The sequence below is a fragment of the Condylura cristata genome, unplaced genomic scaffold (assembly GCF_000260355.1).
Source record: "Condylura cristata isolate star-nosed mole 26May11 unplaced genomic scaffold, ConCri1.0 scaffold00026, whole genome shotgun sequence".
NCBI classification, from domain to species: domain Eukaryota; kingdom Metazoa; phylum Chordata; class Mammalia; order Eulipotyphla; family Talpidae; genus Condylura; species Condylura cristata.
The window spans coordinates 8,241,294-8,253,758 of record NW_004567127.1 but is presented as its reverse complement, the minus strand read 5'-3'; the positions used below and the strand labels follow the sequence as shown (position 1 = coordinate 8,253,758).

At 36.7% G+C, this 12,465-nt stretch overlaps 1 protein-coding gene across 1 annotated transcript in view; it reads right to left on the bottom strand.

The window, feature by feature from the left end:
- Positions 1-2,733: 2,733 nt before the first annotated feature.
- KCNA3 (potassium channel, voltage gated shaker related subfamily A, member 3) overlaps positions 2,734-12,465 on the bottom strand; it is an 18,926-nt gene continuing 9,194 nt past the window's right edge. Inside the window, exon 3 of the mRNA XM_004689662.2 lies at positions 2,734-8,104. The gene's annotated coding sequence lies outside the window, so the exon portion shown is untranslated. The remainder of the gene's footprint in view (positions 8,105-12,465) is intronic.

Sequence of the window (12,465 nt, the reverse complement as noted above, 5' to 3'; positions counted from 1 at the left end):
AATAAAAAAAAATGACTAGATTTAAGAAACGGTTGTTGAGCCAGTTTGTAGAGTTTGGCTTCTCTTTGTCTTGGGTTCTATTTAAGGCCAAGGAGTTGGGTTTGCAGGCACACCATGGCAGGATCAGGCTTGCCTGCTGCACTGTGGTGGAGGATAAAAAGGTGGAGGATAAACAGGCCTTTCTTTGGCTATTCTTGAGGAAGTCCTAGTGATGACACCCTCAGTTGCCTCCCTGCTTAGGGAAGCCAGAAGTCGAGAGAGCAGGGCTGAGAGCAGGCAGTGTAGCCATGCAGAAGGACCTTCATCAGGAGTCAGAAAACCTTGGGTTCTGGCCACTCCAAAATTTCCTGACATGTGCTTTGGCAAGCTATAAAACTGCGTCCTCTTTCTTTCTTTCTTTTTTTTAAATAATATATGTGTGACATAAGCTTCTCTGCTTGTTTTATAGATTTTTCAGATTGCTTTCAACTACAGGTGTACTAATAATGTAAAATTTGTATAGCACAAGTATTCAGAAAGTGGGGTGTCTGTGTGGGTGCTGGTGGAGCCATGGCACCATAACAATCCATGATGGCATGACCCTCGAGGACTGTTCAGGGTCTGCCGTGTCAGAGGTTGGCCTGAGCGTAGAGCATTCCCATTGCCATAAAAAAATGCCTGTAAGCAGCAGCACATTAAAATCACAAGCTCCTTACTGTCTCCAGACTAGGATATAAAGTTCAAGCAGCTTTATAAATTGCTTTCTGGTCGAAGGCAAAAATGAACTGTCTCAAAAATTTGTACTCACATGATAAATGCCAGTTCCCTCTCTCCTTTTTCGAGCTGTACTGCCACAATCAGAAGAACACAAGGCCCCTTCTTCTGCAAAGTCCTTCAACTTTTTCTAAATGAAAAGTAAAGACTTTGGTATATTGACCTCTTTCCACCCAAGTTCTATATTCCTATTAGGGCCTCGGACTGACTTCCATCATATGGTACCTGATTGTTTTTAGATTCGGGTCATGTGGTCAAGTGTCTATTTTCATGGCTGACATGATGGGAAGTAGTTAGACTAGTAATACCTGCACCTGCGCTCACCGACATTACAAAGGTTAATGAGAGAACACCTGTGCACCAATCTACGTTCTTCAGCTTCATCCAAAAGCACTGATGATGCCAAATTGGACCAGACATGGGTGAGGGACTGGAGGGACTGTGTCATGTAGACTCACTGCCTTGTCTGCTGTGTGTCTGGGAGACAGATTTCTAGGTTGTTATTTCCTTTGTTCTTTCTCTTGTGGCTTCATTTCCAAAACAGTTGCTCCCACAGACCTTAAGTTTTAAGACAGAATAGTCAGCAAAGGTTCGAGCCTATCATCTGATCTTCCTCTTCTGCCAAGAAGCCAAGTGATCAGGTATCATCTAGTGTGAATAAAGAAGGATTTTAAAAGAACCAAAGTAGCCTGTTTGGGCTGTGACTCTTGGAACTTATATACATTAGTGAGAAATGAACCAAAGGGAGATAAAGGTTCAGTATCAGTAGAGAGAATGTAAAAGCAAGCACAGGAAAGGCAGCTGAGGATTGAATGTGCCATAGGAGGTATCCAGCTATACTTATGTGGTCATTTTTGTTTCTGTTGAACGAAAATGTGAAAATTCTCCTGGTTGGAGTCATAGCTCAGAGCACCTAGGAGACATAGCTCAGAACGTCTATTCATCACCCCCTGGAAGCAGCCAGCAACTCCTAATCCACTTGGTAAATGTTCACAAGGGCTTCATCTGGCTCCTTAAAATGAAGGATTACAAATTACACTTCCTGAGTCCATCACCAAAGTCACATGACCAGAAAGCTTAAGAAGTTATTATTATTATTGTATCAAACAGAGGCTTGGGGAAATGTTTTGTTCTTTTCTCTAATAGCTAATTACATGTGTAAAGGCAGCCTAAAATCTGCACTTTTTTTTTTTAAACTAAAGTAAAATTCCAGATGGAAACAACCTGAGGCCTCTGCTTTGGTGGGGTAGCTATTGTTGACATTCTAAAAGCACAACATATTTGAGTAACTAGCTGCTATTAGCAATGATTTAGGCTCAACATTGCTAAGCATAAAGTAAGAACAATGGGTCTATAAAGGCTGATGAGTAGAAATTATAGTGTGTCAAGGTGCAGAAAATATCAAAAATAGAGAATACATGCAGAAAACAACATGTTTCAACATTTGACTGTTCTGGATCTAAATATTGAGAATTCTAAACTGCAAGTCTAGGAACACACACACACATACACACATACACACATACACACCACCCTTTATACTCCGAGCTCTCTGACAGCTGGCTCCTTTGTTTTCACCTTCACACCCCTCAGGGTGCTCTCCACAGGGCGATGCACACAGTTGATGTTCAATACACATTTTCAAATGGGATAACAGACAGTTGCTTTGCCTCAGTTTTTTCATGTAACTGACAAAGAATAATGACACAAATTACAAGTAACCTCTCTTCGTTGAGGCTTCTCTGGGTCATCAGCAGTGCACCATAGGGAGGCAGTGGAAGAAAGCTTATAGCAAGTTGTGGGGGCACATTGTCATCTTAAGCATGCTGAGCCCAAGGTAGCTGTGCTGGGCTGTTACCAACCTCTTGTTGTTTTCTCTTTTGCAAAACAAAAGGATAAGGAAAGTAGAGGAGAGAGATGAGAAAGAGATGGATTGTTGGAATCAATTACTCATATAACAGAATTTTTTTGGGTATTTTATTTAATTCTGCAGATAACATTTGCAATGAAAACACGTTAAATCCCATGACAAATTTTAAAAATAGGTCAGATGAAAATATCACATAATCAACTCACGGATATTTTCTAATATATATGGAACAGAAGTCCCAAAATTATTATGACAGAACACGGGAGAGCATGGTATAAGAGCTAGGTTATTTTAACTTTACATTAACATGTGACAAATTAATATAATTCAGTGTCAAAAAGAAATGAATATAGAAAAAAATATAAAACATGTTGGACTTTTTACATTTTATTCAGAATTCCATTATTTATTATTAGCATGACTTAAGAATGATTATTATTTCATTCCATACAAAATAATACTTGTTTGACTTATCTGTCTGATGAGAACTAAATTTATTGTTAGAAAATTTTTAATTATGATAGAATATAGCATATGTCCCATTTAAATATTCACATAACATTGCATTGCTAGTAAGGAAAAGTACAGAATGTATTACAGATTGTTGATTTACAAGGGAAAGCAGTAACAGTTTCTATCTGCTGTTAGAGCGAAAAATTAAAATGTTGTATTATGTCATGAATTAACACAGGATGTTTATATTAAAATTGAGCAGTCATCAGATTTTGATTTTATCTGGGAAAATATGTAAGTGGCCCTTTAAATATGTGGACACACTTCACCATCTATTGAAACATGGCTTAATGTTACCCATGCAATCATCTAATACTGGACAAACAATTCTTTTTGAATGGTGAGAAGACATAAGAAGTTTTCATCAAATAAGATCATTTTCCCAACATCTCTCCCTTTTCCTATCCCCTTAACCATAGAACACATGATAAAAAAACAACAGGAAGAAAAGTGGTTGCTTTCATGGGCCTGGCAATTGTTTCTCTGGATAGGGATGATTGCAACTTCTTGGTTTCATTATTGCTCCTTTCAACTGCTCAACAATTAGTCATTATGATAGGTTTTTTTAAAAGAAGATCACATTTCAGGCTGGCATTTAATGTCTCTGGCCAAGGGGTGTGACTCACTATGCTTTAGGTAGAAAAGGCTGGTTCTTACTCTGTGCAAGAACTATACTTGAGAACTCTCTAAATAGGTCTGCTGGCAACAAGGTCTTGTCACTGAAACATGGAATTTCCCATCATTTGATTGAACATTAAATTTTACTGCAAGTTTTAAAGAGAATAAGAGTTACAGAAGGAAAAAAAAACATGATCTCTCTGAATCTTGATTGTTTAATCTTTAAACTTCAGAGGATATTATTATTTCATGTGACATTTTAAAGATGAAATAAAATGAGTGATTTGCAAAGTATGAAATGATAAACAAATGTTAGACAGCTCTGAAAAATTCAAACTATTTTGTTATTGTGATATTTGCATCTGTCTAAGAACACAAACGGGTTTGGTATAGTATGGGTTTGGTATATATAGAAATAGAACATGCACTGTTTGCTTTCCCTTGTGATATATGCAGGAACTTTTTAACAGAAATCAGACCATTTTATGGGAGGTGCGTCCAAAAATGGTCAAAACAGTGCCCTTTAGATGGAACAAAAATGGATATTCTCATTTGGATGACAATAATATAAGTTTACGGTAGTTAGGAAAAACACTTTGACAAGTTTAAGTAAGCTAAATAGCTAACCTCCCCACCCCAAACCCAGCATTGAGATATCACATCATGGAGACAATTTACGGGAAGAACTACTACTATGGTTTGTTTTAGTACCGTAGGGTCACAAATTGTTAGATACAGAATATGCGAGATCACCATTTAGCAAATTTCATCACCTTTAAAATATAGATGAATTTACTTTTCACAAAGACCACTAACACTAATACATAAGAGATTCAATTACATATAAAATAAAAGTTCAGATTCACAACCAAAATGATCTGATGAAATGTTTACTGAATTGCTCTACTAGTCAAAATACACATTTCTTATTAGCATAGAGGCCTTTAAAACCACCCCCTTTTCTGAATGGAAGGATATATGACCAGAACATGGACAAATAATCTCAGTATGACAAAATATTTCTGTATTATTCAATGGGTTAGTATCATTTTGTTGCATCTCCTATTTGCCACATTTTAGCATCCTTCTAGCATACTCTACCATAAAACCAGCAACTAGAATATACTCTGTTTTTCCATGAATATATAGTTACTTCTCATCTATGTTGTGCAAAACCTATATAACCCTTCTTTTTCCAACTGTCTGCTTACACCAAACAGAAGTGTTTGGGTTATCCCTGAATTCTGATTCTCACTCCTGAGCAAAATTCATTGTAATATGGCTCTATCAGGCCTCTTTTGGAGTCACTAAAATTCACAAAATTTTGTGAATAGTATTTTAAATTATAGTCATTGCTTCTGGGATCAAAAGGGCATTGACTTTTTAACATGACAAAAATGTACCTTACAATAAGATACAATTCATTGGTGAGCACAGTACATTTGCTTTGCCAAATGTTTATTAAACTACACAGAAGGTTCACTTCGACAAATGTCTCATTTAGAGAACTAACTCCACCTTCAAAATAAAGTGATACAGCATAAAAACTAAACCATGGTTAAAAGTAAAAGGAAGCTGAAATTCACGTCTTGCTGTGGTCAGCTGGCCATGGTAAAACAGGGACATCTGGATTTGTGGTCTGCTGGGTCCCACGAATGGAAACACAGCATCTCAGTGACTTCATGACTGAGGGGAATGTGCTCACGCACACATATTTAATAGCCTGAAAGATCACAGAATTTTCAAAGCTGTAATTTGAAGCCAAATTTAAAGTCTTCATTGGACAAATAAACTGTGGCTCTGAGGTTAGTGGACTTTCCCAGGGCGGTGAGCTGTGGACAGACCTGGCATGACAGCACAGTAGTGGCTTCTGTCCCCCAAACTACTTCTCCTGCAAAGACAACCAAGAGCTCTCTCACCCCTCAAACTTTCTACAGCTCCCAAGACTGTAACAGCTAAGCTGTGGTCCTGGGTTAGCATTTCACAGACAATTCCCCATCACCTTTCGTCCTATCCTTCGACCAAATAACCTCCCTCCTGTTTCAGCTATTTCACGAACCAGTTTCCATTCTGCAGAGGAATTTTCTGCTTTTCCGTGATCCCATGATAGAACAGTCACAACGATTAGAGAAGGAAAAAAAAAATCCTATTTCCTTTTCTCACAATCAAGTGATCAATTTGTAACACTCAAGGCTCAATACTCATTTCCATTTACTTTTTCCCTTCAGAAATACATAAGGAAATCAGAGTACATGAGTATTCTTCAAAACCTATGGAAGGAGCTTTGGAGATTAGTTAACCCAGCACAACTGTTTTGTAATTCAGGAAACGGAAGCCTAGCAATGGTGAGTGGTTTTCTAGGTCCCTCTGACAGTGGGAAAGTAAGATTTCTCTATGATAGCTAGACCAATGTGGTATTTGCTACTCAATTGGTGAGTCATATTTGATATGGCATTGATACCATTCTGATTTGGTCTTTATTTGAAACTGTAGGATGTAGTAATAATGCAGATGATGTTAACCATACTGTACTGCGTAAAGCTGTGTCACTGGTACTTTATAAAAGTAATTCCTGTGTGTATATTTATAACACTGATCCTTTCTGATCCTTATTAAAGCATCTGAATAGCTTAAGACCTCTACAGGACATTTGATCATTCTGTTTCAATCATCCTAACTTTGATGTGAATGACCTTACTCCTGACTTGGCTGTGATCAGTCGTAAGTTGGCTGGAATGGACTAACCATTTTAAGTCAGTCTCCACTCATGGGCTAACATAGAGGAAAAGCATAGTAGTGGTAATATTTTCACTTTAGTCACAAATCATCCAGATTGGAGGTTCACATAGCTCAAATTTGACACTCTTATTTTGCTTTTTCCTAGAATGACCTGGCCTCAAAATTTTGACTATAGAGGAATTACCAGCAGGTTATGCAAAGCTCATTGTAGACATTGCCTCAAAGAAATTTACCTGGATTGTATCTCCTAGTCATTGTTTTGCTGCTAGAAGGTGTAAGACTGTTTCAGCTACTGATTCTTTTAACAGTAAATTTACCACCAGTATTTTCTTAAACAGAGCATGAAAAAAAGTATTGTAATTTTGACTTTGTTACTGAAATATTTTTGTTAAGAAATTCTGTAAGTGCTCTTATTATGACTTAGCATTGCTATGTATCTGAATAACAGGAGATTGGTTATTTATGTATTTGTTCTGGTATTGTCCGGGAAGAAAATGCAGAAATTAAAAATGCCTGCTTTATGCTGAATGTTCACAGTTAAGGCTTCTTAAATAATATACAAATAGCTACTATTCTGCTGAAATGTCACAGTAAATACATTAATAATGGCACAGAAGTGAAACATCCCCCAAATAGGAAATCACCTTCATGACCTCCTAAATGTCTTTACCAACTAAAAGTTTGATTTTTATTGGAAAAATCATTTTTAAAAGAATATAAAAATAGAAAATAAGTCAAGAGAATTTAAAATGAAATTCTATAAACATTAGATGAAATATTACAAACATCTTTAAGAATGTGCTTGATGTGAAAACTAGACATGGATGAGTATATTATATATGAACTGTCCAAGAGATAACTAAACATTAACATTTGACTGAAGATAGACAACTTAAACAATATAATAATACTAATTTTTTTTTTTTAAAGTTAAGCTCAGCTAAAACCTATAAGAGTATTTCACAAATCTATCATCTTGGATCAAAAAGTAAAAGATGCTTAATCAAGCAAGGCACATTTCTTTTAGGCAAGTCTGTCTTTAATATCATTCATGTGGGCACAGTGTAGACTTCACTTATTTACGTAGAAATAGGCTAAACTAGGTATGAGAGCCTTTGGCACAAAACACACCTTCACAAATAAAGTTGTACATAATCCAGAACATGGGAAGCATGAACTGTAACATTAAAATATCTCAGGGCTAAACAGTAAATAACTGAAAGAAGAAACAATATAGTTGGTTTGCTAGAAACAAACAGATTTTCTTTATCAGTGGAACTGATTTTTGATTGATTCCATCTCATCAAAATGTCAAAGGTCAACATGATACCTTAATTTTTTAAATGTTCTTTCTCTCTTGATCGGTATCTTTTATATTGCACACACTTACAAGAGAATCCTCCAGTTTCAGAGCTGTTTCCTTTCTATGAAGCATTTAGTAAAGACATGTGATTTAATGTCAACTGAAACAAAACTATGCGCAGGCAGACCGCAATGTCACCGGCTTCAGCGATAAATGAGACTGCGCTCTCCACTCCGACAATCTAAAAGTGCGCCTCCTACCGGTCGGTGCAGCTCCATAATGCGTTCTGTGGACTCTTCAAGGATGTGCTGAACAAAATAAACACAGTCCAGAGTAAACACAGACTCTATGACAATATAAAATGTTATATTCTTATGCTTTTAAAAACTGTGTTTCTTTTCTTACCTGAAAAATGCAATTCATTTAATTTTCTGAATGCATTAACCACATACTGAATATTTTTTATGTTAGAAAAAAGGCCAAGGTGTACTGAGATTTTGAACTGTCATTTCTTACCAATAATGACTTTCAAACATAGTCCAAACCAACATGATTGTTTGCTTTTTGAAAAGGAAAATTTATCTTCATCTTTAGAATCACCTTAAAGGTTGAGAGTACCTACTGATAGTAATTTTATCATTGTATTTCTAAGGGCTTATTTTTGCTGGCTGTGGTAATCTGAGAACTCTTTTAAGTGAATAGAAACCCCAGGTTTAGATAAGTGTACTGGGTTGGGGGAAGGAGAAGCAAGAAACAATTCAGAATGCAAAGTGTGAGAATCCCTATTCAGAGAGCTTATCTTATCATTAAAATAGCTTTCAAATCTGTTGATCTTTCAAAATAGGAACCTTGTACAGTCATGTACCACTTTAAGAAACCACAATTGCAGTCAACAATGATCAGGTGACCAGGTTCTATGAAGAGCCAAGAAGTAAGCATTCAAGGTTTTGAATTTTGCATGTTCTCCAACCCCCAACTACAGAACAACTCAGAAATGCTAAGATATGGAAACAACATAAGTGTCCCAAAACGGATCAGTGGATGAAGTAGATATGGTATACAATGGAATACTACTTAGCACTGAAAAAGATAAACACATGCCATTTGTAGCAATGTAAATGGAGCTGGAATAAATCAATGTAAATGGAGCTGGAATAAATCAAATCAATCAGTGAAATAAATCAAAACTGCTTAAAGTATTTCTTAAAACCAGTGTAAGACAGTGTGACAGCCTTGTCTACTGCATATGCAGGCACTCAGCACCCAGGCTGAATGAATGAATGGACACAGAAAATTCAGGTTTATGAACGCCAGAGATTTACTGATCATGAAATATAAAGAACACTTCTAAAGTCAAAAATAGAAAATGCTAAACCCAGATCCAGGTTTTTATGTGAATATTATCCACCTTCATACTCCCATACTACACCAGGTTTGAGCAGACGTCTCAAAAGCAGTGGTAAACGCTGAGAGATGTGATCTGGAACTTGGGTGTGCTTTTAATAGAACATTCACTAAACTAAATGTTTTAGGTCTACTATGTGCTGGGCAATCATTTACTTGAAAGTATTCCTTGATGGCTGGGTGACACTTGACCACCTTTCATGATACAACTTCTTAACATTGGATTGTAGTAAAAAAGCAAAGGTATATTTTTGTACCACAGTTTATTTAATTTTCATTACAATGGTGTCAATTACAATGGTGTAAAAGGCACTGGTGACTAAAAATTTTAAGAAATTCTACCCACTTTATTTTCTCAATGTCTAGGGTCTGCTCAGAGCTACTCCGTTTTGGTCATCTTGAGATGTTTCTATTAAGCTCTTCTTATGTTGCCACCATTACATACTTTTTATAAGAAGTTTGGGATTTTTCTGTTTTAACCTCATGTAGCAGAACCTGCCTCAAACTTCCTATGATTATTAAATAAGTGTGGTTTACTTGGCATCCTGCTAGTGTATATATAGTGTATATATATACACTCTATATAGTGTATATAGAGAGAGTTGTAATTTAACAGAAGTAAAAAATAAAAGTGCTACTTGTATAATACTCATAATAGCATTTTAGTGGCTGAGTAATGGCTTGAAGGGCTTAGAATGGTCATTGAGTTCAACATCAAAATCAACTCAACAGAAAGAGAAGAAGTATGATAGAAAATGGTGACGTAATTGAAGATATTTCGCTAAATAAATGTTCTAACATATAAAGCAAGAAAAGAGGATAGAAACAGTCAAATTTCCATAATTACAAAAACTCTTCAAGTTTGTGAAGGGGTAATACCTCTACGAAGGTCCAAATGAAAAAAGGCACAGACATCTAGCTGACTTCATTGGTAACCACACTAACTTGCATTTGATGAATTTGAAGCTGAAAGAACCCTATAACATGAGTTTTATGGTCACTTTGTCATACACCTACTCTGACACCTATTAAATAACTTAGAGTTGGCTGCACACCAACAAATTCTACCAGCTAAATGGTAATGAATTAGCCCCAAAAGCTTGAAAGACTTCTTGCTCAATTACGTATAATTTTCTGATTGGCCTCTGGAAATTATACACTGTTGGCAAGCAAAAAAAGTTCAAGAACATTCAATAATATTCGATAATTAAAGTTGGTGATATGCTAAGATGTGAGCTTTGTAAAAAAATCTGTAAAGTCACAGGCAATTGAGTTGTGAGGTGTAATTGCTACAACGCTGAGCAATAATTAGGTCTACTACTAGTAAATATTCTCAATTCACATTGTTTCCTAGTAAAATAAACTTTTGAAATCAATTAAATTTTTCACTGATAAAAGATTTACACAATCTAGGTCAATTCAAACTGAATTTGAATTGGAAATTCAAACTGAATCTGAAATTATGTTTCTTATGAAGAAACTCAAACACATTTTTTACTTGGAGACATCATTCCTGTTTTATAGTCGACCACTGCATTGTGAAATTGGACATACAGTCACTCTTGTTTAACATGATTTTTATTATTTCTTATTGAAACAATGTATTAGTGAATACTGAGTTCTTCTGTCCTGTGGTCAAACATGAGGTAAACATAGAATGTAGTGAGATTGCCTCTTTAATATCTAACACCTTGGCTATGCCAGGTCATAATAGAAAACCCAGTAAAACACATACTAAAGAACCACATTACAATTCTTTATCTCCAAATCAGAAAAAAAAAACAATATGAAAAACAAACACAAATTATTCAAGTCTTTGTTTTATATTATTCCTTTAAATTCCATACAACATGTTGTCAAAAGAGAGCAATGATTTTTGCTCTGTGTAGATTTAACTACATAAAGCTATGGAAGTCAAAAAGAGTTTCTAACGTCTACTGGTCTATGTATGTAATCTCCAGCACTATATTGGTTTTTTCTTTTTTTAATTTAATGACGTATTTGGCTAGGATTGTGGCACTTGGCTGGCACAGAGGCAACAGCCAGATAACTCTCTGGTCTGGTTTGTCTGAAAAATCCAGGAGAAGGAGCAAATTCAGAAGGGACATAGGGTAGAGAAAGTTCCTTTTTATCCACAGCAGGGGTCTCCCCAAACCTGACTTCACAGAAAAGTGCACCTGTTACAGTTTTATCTAAAATCATAGCACAGCCACAGTATTCACTTATAGAAATGCTTTTAACTAGTTTCACTAATTCCACACCACACATTTGGCTTTCAAAGCCACTAGGACTTAGAACCAACCTATGCTACTGAGCTGTCCCTTGGTCTCCATCTCACTGCACTGGGAAGTGGCCTACATTTTGCCTGTATGAAAGTCACACTAAGATTGTGCCTTCACTTCTCATGGAGACAATGCCCCCACCTTCTTTCATATGTGAACAAGCTAAACCAAAACTCATGTTCTTCATCCTACCATACAATTTGACAGTTACACTAAAGATTGGGTTATTCTGTGAAACAAATTATTTTACCCAATAAGGCCACAGCTACAGTAATAAAATTCTTGAATGTAGCTCACTGATGAAATCTCTAATGCCTGATTCAGTCAGCTCCATGGTAAAGAAAATCCCTTGGGTATTTAGGGCTCACCATTTGCTGAAACCAAGACTGAGCTTACAGGAAACTTCCTCAGGGTGTCTGCTAGATAGATCAATTCCTGGAGGCATCACGTGTTTGTTCTGATTTTTGCTATTACGAGTTAGTCAACGCATATAGAGTGCCTATCAGTTACAAACAGAATTCTAGAGGTTATTAGAACACATGGCCTCCGGGAAAGCATTCTGACTGCCAGGACCCCTTGGTGATCAGAAGTGCCATCTCATAAAATGTTATGTCTGAATTGTTTCTATTAAGGTATTCCATCCATAGAATTGAGCCATACTTTATTCCATCCACAGAACTGGGCAGAATTGGAACACTTGGTAGAGCAGGCCTGGTAAAGCCTGTGGAAGTTCTCTTCAGTGAGCCAATTAAAAAGATTTTATCCAGGCCCTCCCTGGTGGCGCAGCAGGTTAAAGCAAAGCACTAAGAAGCTAAAGCCACTTCCGCATGGGTTCCATCCCTGCCTGCCCCAGAGGTGACCCACATGGTGTGGCAGACCTCTCCTGGCCCGCCCTCTGCTCCCCTCAGCAGTGTACTTCGTCGATCTGCCTGTTCTGCTCACCACTCTGTCTCTGGTGAAGCCTCTCACCGCCCCTGAGCCTC